This window comes from Aphis gossypii, unplaced genomic scaffold, assembly GCF_020184175.1.
Source record: "Aphis gossypii isolate Hap1 unplaced genomic scaffold, ASM2018417v2 Contig00395, whole genome shotgun sequence".
In the NCBI taxonomy this organism is placed as follows: Eukaryota; Metazoa; Arthropoda; class Insecta; order Hemiptera; family Aphididae; genus Aphis; species Aphis gossypii.
In genome coordinates this window covers 55,652-66,999 of record NW_026083090.1, presented here as the reverse complement: position 1 = coordinate 66,999, position 11,348 = coordinate 55,652, and the positions used below count along the sequence as shown (strand labels likewise).

The window sequence follows — 11,348 nt, the reverse complement described above, 5'->3', positions numbered from 1 at the left end:
GATGTATTACTTTTATTATTTTTTAACTATTTAAACAAATTGTAAACATTTTTTTAATAAATTAAAAATAAATAAATTTACTTACCTTTATATTATTTTTTAGTACAGTTATTATAGCCTCACATGTTTCTATGATAATTTTTCCAATTGTTTGGGGAGCGATTGCGGTAATGAACTTAAGTTCTTCAAAATTAACGCCGGTAGCCAGGTATCGTAGCGTACATGATAAACGCTGGGCCGGAGAAATTGGTTCTCTCATACAAGTATACTGTTTTTCTATCATTGGTGTAATCATATTTAATAACTCCGAAAATGTCGTGTAGTCCATGCGAAGATAATTTCTATAGTCAGATGGAGAAGATAGTCGAAGTTCGTCTAGAAGATTATGATGGGAAAATGAGTTCCTTTTTTTGAGCCATTCTTTCATCCAAAATCTTTTTTTTCTTTTCGTTTTTTTCGTTTTATCACACGCTAGGTAAATAGCAATTCCAATAATACCTTCTTCATTCATTTTTTATTCATGCAAATTTTAATTTTCAATTTAAAATGAATTTTTTTCAAGGAAAACAACTACACGATACACCAGACTTTCAATACTGACAATTGTGTTGACTTATAAAATAAAATAACCGAATGACTGAAGACTGTCAGTTTTGATTGACCGTATATAGTTGTTATCAATCGTCAGTCAATGATCATACTTGACTGTCAATCACATTGATTGTCATTCAAAACTGACCGTGTATGGGGGGCTAAAAGGAGCGAAGAATCGACAAGCGCACACCATCGTACCTCGTTAGTTAACAGTGCCATTCTAATTTATTTTAGAGAGTGTCATTAACTAGTGAATACGAGGGTAAAACTTACCTAGTTGGTTATACCGCGTATACTGAAATACCGGTATACCACATAAGTTAGGTATAGGTTAGTAGGTATACCTTTATATTATACCTGTTTAGTGTGTGTTTGTGAGTCGTGTCGATTATATGCGTGGTTTTACTGTGATTTATTTATTATTAAATATTATTTAATAATTATCATTATGAGTTTGTTAACTATGAGTTATTTATGGAATACATATGGAGCGATCAGAAATACGTATACATAACTACACAGTATAAAAAAAATGACAAAGAAGAAATTCTGCATTATAAAGGTAATACAATTTACATTTAAATACGTGTTGATATCATACTTCACCAACATAAAATAACGGTAGATGGAATATTTACGGTAGATAGCATACTACACCATCAAACGTTCGGTAGATAGCATATTGGACGAGTACCTATATATTATATTACATACCTTATAACGATTTTACTAGGTATTATATTTAAACACTATAATTATTTATAATAAACCATTATCAACAGACACACTGTCTTCTGACTGTCATCATGGTAATAACTTATATATTATATTATATACAAACATAATAATATAATAGGTACAGACACACTGTATTCTGACTGTCATCATGGTAAGAACTTATATATTATAATATATACAAACATAATAATATAATAGGTAGGTACTAGGTATTGTAAGTAGCCAGGTAGGTATCTACTGTAGTTGTCCTTATTAATTATATATTGAACATATTATGTAATAAACTCAAACCCTGGTGGAACTGGCACTGGCACATTATTATAGTATTGAATCTTATATTATAAGTGATCAGTGTAGAATATTGCAACGTTGCCGTACTACAGGATCTCGCAAAAGGCGTTATTACCTATAATAGTGTGGGAACATTTAATTATTTTATTCTCATAAAGTTAATAGTGGCGCATTCTGCGTTGAACACGCCCGTACTAGATACACACTAATTTCTTATTTTTCTTACTTTCCGAGATCCAGGCAGTTTTTGATGGACTTCGCATTATATGAATTTTAGAGTCTATATTTAATGAAAACGTTACGATATCCGGCAAATTGGATATCATAACGAAAAATGATCTCGTAACGCTGCTCCATTTCCATGCGGTGGATCTTGCTCCGTACTAAATGTAAACGCACACACACACACCACACCACACCACACCACACATTCATTTTTAATATAAATATATATGAATGTATAGCAGCGAACAGAATCAATAGAGACGTACAAGGATGCCTTAGCTAGTGTAATTTCGAAAGGAAATATTGAAGATAACGTTTCAAACTCAATAACATTGACGGAAGGAAATTACACGTATATGATTCGGTGTCCAGTAGCGCCAAAATGCGATGACTACTACGTCATCCAACATTATAAAACAAGTGCTATTAAGGACATTCCGTCACTTGAAAGGTAAAAACCATAATAAAAAAAACCAATGATTAAATGATGAACTATAGTTAAACAACAGCGAGACAATCATTTATTGATCACCAGATTATTTTTTTAATTTGACCGTTACCTATTATTATACAACACAAATAAATTATTAAATTCTAATTAAAATAATGAGATCGAGGATTTTATCAATGATATTTAGCTATAACATGATTAAATAATAAAACATATTACGAATATTATTAAATAAAGTTTTTTTATAATAGATGGAAACATTCTGAAGCTAGCGTGAAGTTGTATACTTGCAATACCTATCCTGCTGATAATGAAATATCGAATAAAATAAACGAACTTATTTGTTCAATTTTGAATCGATGTTCATCAGACCAAAACGAAAGATTGTAAGAAACAGCAAAAAATAAAATGCAAATATATTATAATGTGAAAACTATTTATTGATAATATAAATTATAACATTTAATAAAATTATTAAAATTGATAAAATTAATTAATCTTATTTTTATACTATAATATTGAAATCAATTCTTAGAGTAATTATAACAATTATAATGGTATAAAGTTCAATACAAATTTTATTTTAAATCATATAGGTAATATCATATCTGGTAGTGAATTATTGTGGAATTGAAGTATTTCGGTATTCGGGGAAAAAAGCCCCGGAAAAAAAGCCCCAGAAAAAAAATACGGTAAAAAAAGCTATTATGAGCTATTTATAGACAACTGAAATTTTCAATTTTCTTAAAAAAAATATTTTTGAAGTGTCGATAAAATTTTTTTGGCCCTATCAAAATACTTGAAAATATAATACAAAGTTTCTCATAAGTTATTCTTATAGTGATTAAAAAATTATAAGAATACATAGGCACAATTTTTTTTTTTATTAGCATTTGATGTTCAAATATTGACAAAAATTCGTCAAAACCATGAATATTTGCAAATTATTTTGGAGTTGAAAATTCATTAAATTGTTTGTTATTATATGTAAGATTAAAAAATTAAATACTAAGTTTTCCTTCAAATAGCTATAGAGAAAACTTGAAGCGTCATTAGAGAAAAAAGGTTATTAGCGTTTGAGTTTTAAATTTTTACGAAATCGTGTAACGCTAACGATATTTTATCCTCAAACGAGTCAAAGGAATTTAAATATTTGTTATAATTCAAAAAGCATAAGTCGTAGATACTTGAAAATTTCACCAGTTATTTAGATTGGTAATTGAAAATTTTAAAATTTGTACAATGATTGTACCACAGATGACAGATTATAATACATACATATATAATAATCTTACAGTAAAATAATAAAATGTATATACCCATATTATACGAGATGAATATTGTGGTTACGAAATGTTTTCATAGATATTAGAGAATATCTATGAATGTTTTACAACAGACGGAATTTGAGGGGATATTTTCATTTTTGTATTACTAGCGCTGTTATAGTGGATACTTATGAAACTAGATGACATTATTATTAGTTCCAAAAGTATCCCGCCGCACTCCACCTGTTGTATTACATTTCGACCCCCCACACCCTCCAACCATACCATGACCAGTCCTACATAATAGCTAAGATAATGTTATCAGCTTAGTTCATAAGGCCGTGGTCTGAACATTATAATCTATACAGTGGTACCCATATGTAATTTAAAATTTTCGAAAATCACGTTATATTATACATTTATACGTGATATTTCACTGACAGTCGCTATGCTCAAATTATTATTTTCATAAATATTTTAAATAAGTAATAACCTTTATGGCTTATGGTTATATAAGTATATTACAGTGTATACTGTATTATAGGTGTATAATGTATATAGTATAATGACGTGTAATGTGTATAGTGTACCTATATTGTGATTATCAAAACATTTAATTAATTCATAATTGTAAATTGTAATGGTATATTCATAGACTTATAATATTATATTATAAGTCTATGGGTATATTTAAACTTATAGACATTACTACATTAGACATCGATGAATGGAATAAATATAATTATTCAATATATCTGTGCTTCTAGATTTACTTAATTTTGTGCTTACAGCTTGAATCTTTTTATGCTATCTTGGTTTTTTGGTATTGAATGTTGGATAAAAATGTGCGGCTTACATATTATATTGCCATGTAAATTATTACGATGCGCTGTGAATAATAGTTAAAATAATTGGTGCATAAGCATAACTAGGGGGGGGCTGGAGGGGCTTAGCCCCCCCCCCCCAAAATAAATTATTTAATTGATTCCTAAAATATTAATAAACCTTTAAAAATTCAGCTGTATTTCCCCCTTTTTTTTTTGGAAAGTTTTTGTAGTTAATAGTTATTTTATATTGCCTACCTTTCTATAAATTGTGGCTAATATATCAGAGTCCTATAATACTCTTATTTTATCTTTTCTCTTTGATACACGTTTTTATCGTTTGTATTATGTACGCACTAGTTAATTGGCGATTAAATGTGATAGTCTGTTACGGGTACACACAGATTTCTATATATAGAACTATTTATTAGTATTATAGATATCTGTGCGGGTACTGCGGGTACGCTGTGTTATTTTTCCAGTTCCCCGTTACAGATCCATTCCCCGCCGGTCTAAAAATCGATAAATCGATAATTCGCCAATAGCATAAGTATTAAGTACTCAGTTGTAGGTAATACACTAATACGTTCATCATCATTTCCACGTGTTTATTGTCTAGTGTTTTATTGCTAATTTAATTTTAACTTTTTAATTGTTTACACTGGTTTGTCGTGAATTTTAATTTCGATTTTATCATGGAAAGCTCAAATAAAAAGTGTTTTGACATATTCAATGTTCATAAAAAAGGCAATCAAATACAAATGAAGTTGTTCAACCCAGCATTGAACGAAATATTGAAATCACTCAGAATATCTCAAAAGACTCGCACAACGTACACGATATTCACATTTCAGATGTTGGAGTGAGATCGTCTCGTATAAGTGTCACCATATCTAATAATTTTCTAGGAGAATCCAATAACGATCTTTCTGATCTTGGAACTTTGGAAACAGGCCCTATTAGACCAATATTGGCAGTATGTTTATTTATTACTTAATAATTTATTAATCTGTTAAGCTTTGCTGACTGCTAATCATATTGATTTTTAATTTAGGTTATTTTGCTTAGCTTGCCGTACCTTTGCTATAGATTCTGGCCATACTGAAGATACGTTTAAAACTGTTGGTAACTGCATGGCACATAAACTTAATTTGGTCATTGTTGATATGTGTAGTCATTTAAAAGTAAGAATTAAATAAATTGTTTATAATTAATAGTTTATAACTTAATAGTATTGGTGTTTTAAGTATTAAAAACTCATTATTTTAGGATGCCAGAAACTTGTTTAATGGTTTGGAGGCTTTATATGTGCATTTCTCACATCCATCAAAAGACTTCAAACTAACCGAAATGCAACAGAAACTTGGTTTAAAAATCAACAAACTAACACAGCTTAGTGAAACCAGCTACATGACATGGGTATGTCGATATAAAAGTTGCAAAGCTCTTATTCAAAATTATCAAGCTATTCTAAAATCTTTGGATGAGGAAATAAATGAACAAAAATCTAAAGACGTTGCTCATGCAATTGGTAGGTTATAAAATTAAATAAAGAATACCTCAATATTTTTCATTTCAGTTTTTAAAATGTTTACATTAATTTTTAGGTGTACGTGCAACAATTTTAGATGTTAAGTTTATTATTTATTTGTTCATCTTACATGAAGTCTTACTATCAATAAATATTTTAAGTGTTCAACTACAGGCAAAGGGGACAACTCTAGGCAAATCTGGTAATTTGGTAAAAGGAGTAATTCGTACCCTCGAAAATAATCGGTCAGATGAACATTTTTCTGAACTATGGTCTGAAATTAAAATATTCTGTTTAGAAAATGATATTTCAATTGATAACTCACATCAAGGTAATACTAATCTTGCCATTCATACTACTTATATATTATATATATACTTAATATACTTCCATTAGGCTCATAGGTCCAAAGAGGCGTAAAAAAGAACCAATTCGTTTAAAAGAGTATGCTGTTACAGTAACGACTGCATCAGACTCTGAGGATTGTTCCAACAAAAATGATTCTGAGGCAGAAAATTATTGGAAATTAAACGCATTTTTTTGTTATTATGGACACAATCATTTCAAACATGAAACGTAGATTTTCTACAGGAAGTCTACAAATTGCTACATCAGCTGATTGTTTGATGCAATTTGATTTTAATGGTAGTTTGCATCTGATTGATCATTATAAAGTAATTAAATATATAATTTTTTTTAATAAAAATATTTCTAGACTTAAGAAATTAATTAAGTGTTGCATAGTCCTAACTAATTATTTCTTTATATTGTTATTTAGTAACTGATACAATTAATATACTATTTTAAATTTTAATGCGTTTTTCAGGATTTATTTGAAATAATAAAAGTGACTTCAAAAATGAAATGGCTGTGTTTAAAAATTCATTCTTCAATAATGAAAAAACAGATAGTTTTAATGTCATTCAAGAAAATTTATCTAAAAAGGTATTTCCAAATTTGTATAGAATGGTTCAAGTTGCCAATAAATTGCCAATTTCTTCTGCAACACCAGAGCGTGCATTTTCTGCCATGAGGCGAATTAATACATACTTAAGATCTACAATGGAGCAAGATAGATTTAGTAATTTATCGATATTGAATATTGAAAAAGATATAGAAATTGATCCTGATATAATTTTGGAACAATTCACAGCCATCAATAAAAGAAAAATGAATCTTATATAATATTATGTCAATAACAATTTTACGATGCATATAAATAAAATATATAATTAAAAATAAATGTTGATATTAATAGTGTTTAAATCTTAAGATGATGGATGGGGGGGGCATAGCCCCCACGGGTTACTTTTGGTATAATATTGAGGTGGGGCTATAGCCCCCCCTAAGATTTTGTGCTAGTTCCGCCACTGAATTGGTGCCATATTTTTCTTCGGAACCACGTGAACGACGCATGATAGAGCGATGTGATGACACCATGATTTTAGATCTTAAATCATGGATTACACTGATAACGCGAGAGGATCCGACTTTTTTATATTCTTATTCGTTATAGGTGAATATTAAGTGTAATATTAATGCCTGCATATTGCAGTATGGAAGGCACATAATTATAATTATTTTCAATTTTTTAGTGAGTTTTAATTTTTGTTAAAATCAAACGTTACCTATACCATTGATTTTATAATATACAGATGAGCCATACTATAGGAGTTATTGGAAACATGTTTTTAGTTTAATTAAAATCCGAGAGGTATCGTTATTATATTTGTAAACAATTATATTATATTACTTATTAAGAAATCTATTTATATAGACAATAGACACCTTGAAACTCGTTCAGGTTATACCGGCATGTCACTATTTAAGAATTGGCCGGTTTCGCGTTTTATCAGTTTATTACAACCTGTAATATTGTATAAACAGGATTAATAACGCCAATAAAGGGTATATAAAACAAAAAAAGTATGTTATTCTTCAAAAAAAATACACATAATCAGTTTACAATATAATTTGTTGTAATTTGATATTTTTATCGAATTACAATACTGAATACAATAATCAAATTAAATTTACTATACATAATTATAATAATAATATTAATAGGTAATTACTAAAAATTAATTTAAATTTATAATTAAACAAATAACAATTGTAATTCGTAGGTATACTAGTATACAAAATATTGATGGACTGCTGTAAATAATATTGTCATTTATTAAAATTATAATATTTGTCATATCTTGTCAATACAAAAAAAAAAAACTATCAGTTGCTATAATCAATAAAACAAAAATTCCATCAACATTACTTTAAAATATATCTATGAAAATAAGATCAAATTTTTTACCAACATTAATTTTTATAAGTTTACAAATTATGTACACAATTTAAAATTATAATATTAAAAATCTAAAAACATGTATTGTATTATTACAATGTTTATTATAAAATAATAAAATAACAATTGAGTTTAACTTTGACAATTAATAAATATAAAATTTAACTTTTTTAAACATGACTTAAAATTTTTAATTTTTCAATCTTTGCTAATTTAGATTGGTTGCATATAGTTGAGTTTTTTTAAATATTTACAAATTAAAAATGTATAATATATAATTATGATCAACACAATTAATATAATATTAATCCATGTATTTACAATATCACAATTTTGAATTTTGTGTTAAATGTTGTCTAATTTTTTTTCTATGCTGTAGATTATCAATATTTTTTTCAAAAATATTTAATATTCTATCAATTATATTATTGAAGTATTTTGTTGGAGCTTTAAGTCTAGTATCCAAAGAAAAATAGTTTTTGTTTAGTATTAATAGTTGATTTTTTTCATCTAATAATTTTTCAGTTATTAATTCACATTCACAATATTTATAATTAAATTTTTTAATACATTTAAATGCTAAATAGCCAGCAAAATATGTAATGGAACAATCTTCTAAACTCACTGTCGATTTTGAATATTCTTCACTTGAAGAATTTGAACTGGTTGTTGAATTTATAGAAATAGAAAGAGATTCTTCAGTATCTGAAGGATTTTCATTTATTTTTGACTGGTCTGTATTTAATAAAATCAACTCATGGTTGTTTGGTTCTTCTTCGCCATCATCTATATCTTCGCAGTTTGCTCCTTTAGAAGTACACAATGAAAAAATGCAAGTGCTTCTAATAGATGTTCTTATTGTTCTTGCAGTCGGATTTTTATTGTAACCACCTTTTTGTCGTATTACACTAAATACATTTTCCAATGCGTCTTGATTTAGCCTATTAGTTAATACAAAAGTTACTCCATTATCCGATTTTTCTTCTTCAAAAAAATATGAAATTCCATTAATTGTCTGTGTAAGACCTTTAAAACATGGAGGTGTCGTTTGCTTTCCGTTTTTTATTTTTTGTATATTTTTAAAATATGTTGATGCTTCAATTAAAAATGGTTTTACAATACTTGAGTCAGATAATGCACAGTTGTATGGATTTTTACTAAATAATGTTCTACTATTTAAACAGTCAAATAATTTATTAACAAATTCTATAAAATCTGCTGTATTGATAGCTGTTTTACTTACTAATTGGTTTGTTCCAATACACGTTCGTATAGTGGATGCCATTGTGTGACTTAGTAATTGAACAGCTAATTTTACTCGCATTTTTTGGAATGAACTTGGATTGATATGAGCATCCGTTATTTTTAAAAGAGCTCTACTTTTTGTATTTTTTTTATCTATTTGATACGTTTCCGCTATATCGCTGAATGAAATGATATCATCTCCCTTTTTAAAACAAGAACCAATTAAGTTGTTTCGAATACTCTTGAATAGGCGTGGAACGTCAAAAATTGAAAAAATTTTATGTTCTTCAACGAAAAAAAATGGTTAATTTTCATTAATTCCTAATGATTTCAATGCACTTTGGTTGTTTGTGCCTTGATCACAGACCAACATTTTTGGACATAAACCTATTTTTAATAATTCACTTATGACATCAACTATTAAATTCTTTAGCAATTTATGATTTACCCCTGAGTGCGCTAAAAAATATGCTACTGGAAATTTCCATGAAGTATATATTCCTCGAGCCATGAATACCATTACCGAATTAGCAGTTTTTTTTGATCGACCGTAATGTCCAAAATCTTTGAATCCTTCGATAAAATCGTAGTCTTTTGAATACTCCAAAAATTCTTTTATATATATTTCGTCAAAACTTATACTACATATTTTATCAATAGTTGATTTATTTTCAATTTTTTTTGTATGTGACTTAAAAATGACGTTAAAACCCAGGTAAAAATTTTGACTCGCCTATCCAACGACGAATTGTAGATGGACCGGGTAAATTAATATTTTGAAGTCTTAAAAATTTGTAGGCTGCAGGTGATTTATAAAATAAAGTCAGAGCTAAATTTTTTTCTTCTGATGTCCAAGGAGTTCGCTTTTTTTTAAGTTGCATTGTAACTATTGCTCGAGAATTTTTGGAAGTGAATTTGTGTGAATACATAAGACTTCGTAATGGTTGCGTGTTTTAAAACGAGTTACACACCCTTTTAATTTACTTTTTGAACCGTTTTGTTGCGTAATTTATTCTTCTGTTCATTTATATTTTATTTAATTTAATTTTCCTTGGGGTATCATCATTTGTGTACATAATTTTTTTTGAATATGAGCTAGGCATATCTATTATGTCATTAATTCTAGTTCGTTTTGGAGTGTCATATATAGAAGACGGACTAGGAAAAATAAGTTCAGTAACATCACTTCTAGTTCTGTTGTATATTTTAGTTGGAGTTAGTGTTTTCAATTGTAAATTTATTTCATCTATATCTATTACCTATAAAAAAAAAAAAAATAATAAATAAAAAAAAGTTGTGTTTGTATACGAAAAACGATTCTGAACGAAGATGAATTGTCAGGCCTAGGATATAATATGTAAAATAATAATTATATTATAATATTTTAAATAGGGCAATGAAAAGGTGGTTTCTGTTTTAATGACCTGAATACACCAAAATTTAATTTATTTCTTTTATAATTATTGTAAGCCAACCTTTGATAAATCTTGTATTAAATTTTCAAGTATTTTGACTCAGCCAAAAAATTGTTATCGATATTTATAAAAAAAAAACTAAACAAAATCGAATATTTGAAATGCCTATAAATAGCATTAAGATGAGAAAAATATTTTGAAAATTAAATCAAGTAAAGAAAATGCCAATCTAAATAACTGGTAAAATTTTCAAGTATTTACGATTTATACTTTTTGAATAATAACAAATATATGAAATCGTTTAAGGATAAATCGTTATCTTTACGCAATTACGTAAAAAATTAAAATTCAAACGCTCATAACATTTTTCATTTTTTCCTAAAATGTTTCGAGTTTTCTCTATAGCTATTTGAAGAAAAACTCATGAAACTTAGTGTTGAATTTTTAATCTTAGATATATATAC

The 11,348-nt window shown here is 27.6% G+C and overlaps 1 pseudogene; it reads left to right on the top strand.

The window, feature by feature from the left end:
- The first annotated feature begins 5,524 nt into the window (after nucleotides 1-5,524).
- LOC126553987 (52 kDa repressor of the inhibitor of the protein kinase-like) lies at nucleotides 5,525-9,111 on the top strand (annotated as a pseudogene).
- The last annotated feature ends 2,237 nt before the right edge of the window (nucleotides 9,112-11,348 follow it).